Source organism: Cryptomeria japonica, unplaced genomic scaffold (assembly GCF_030272615.1).
Source record: "Cryptomeria japonica unplaced genomic scaffold, Sugi_1.0 HiC_scaffold_58, whole genome shotgun sequence".
Classification (NCBI taxonomy): Eukaryota; Viridiplantae; Streptophyta; class Pinopsida; order Cupressales; family Cupressaceae; genus Cryptomeria; species Cryptomeria japonica.
In genome coordinates this window covers 160,001-160,942 of record NW_026728880.1, presented here as the reverse complement: position 1 = coordinate 160,942, position 942 = coordinate 160,001, and positions in this window count along the sequence as shown.

Sequence of the window (942 nt, the reverse complement as noted above, 5' to 3'; positions counted from 1 at the left end):
CCCCGCTTCGGAGCGCACCCTGGGCAAACCCAGCCAAGGTGCCCACCCCGGCCAAGGTGCAGGCGAGGTGCGCACCCGGGGCAAACCGGGCTCCGACAACGTGCACGCCGCACCTTGGAGCACACTTCGTAGCGCTCCCGGGTGCGCACCTCAGAGCACACCAAGGTGGGCAGCGAGGTGCGCACCTTTGATGCGCTGCCTTCACTAATTTCCAGAAAAGGCAAAAAAAAAAGGAGATTTTAAAATTTCCGTTTTGAAAGATAGTGAAAAAAACGGAACGCGCGTGCCATCTTGAGCCCGCCCTGGTGCGCAGCCCAGGTAAGGTGCCCACCCTGGCAAAGGTGCGCACCCGGGCAATTAACCCTACTTCCGACTTCGTGCGCGCCAGGGTGGCAACCGGGCCTCGGAAGAGCCAATGCGAGAAACCCCACCAAACGCTCCGACAAAAAAAGAGGCGGCGCTCCAATAACCCCGCTTCGGAGCGCAGCCGGGGCAAACCCAGCCAAGGTGCCCACCCCGACGAAGGTGCACGCGAGGTGCGCACCCGGGGCAAACCGGGCTCCGACAACGTGCACGCAGCACCTTGGAGCACACTTCGAAGCACTCCCGGGTGCCCACCGGCGTTGCGCACCGTGGTGGGCAGCGAGGTGCGCACCTTTGATGCGCTGCCTTCACTAATTTCCAGAAAAAGGCAAAAAAAAATGAGATTTTAAAATTTCCGTTTTGAAAGATAGTGAAAAAAAAGGAACGCGGGTGCCATCTTGAGCCCGCCCTGGTGCGCAGCCCAGGCAAGGCATGCGCACCAAGGTGCCCACCCGAGGTGCACACCCGGGGCAAACCGGGCTCCGACTTCGTGCAGGCCGCACCTTGGAGCACACTTCGGAGCGCTCCTTGGTGCGCACCATGGTGCCCACCAGGGCGCGCAACCCAGCCAAGGTCTGC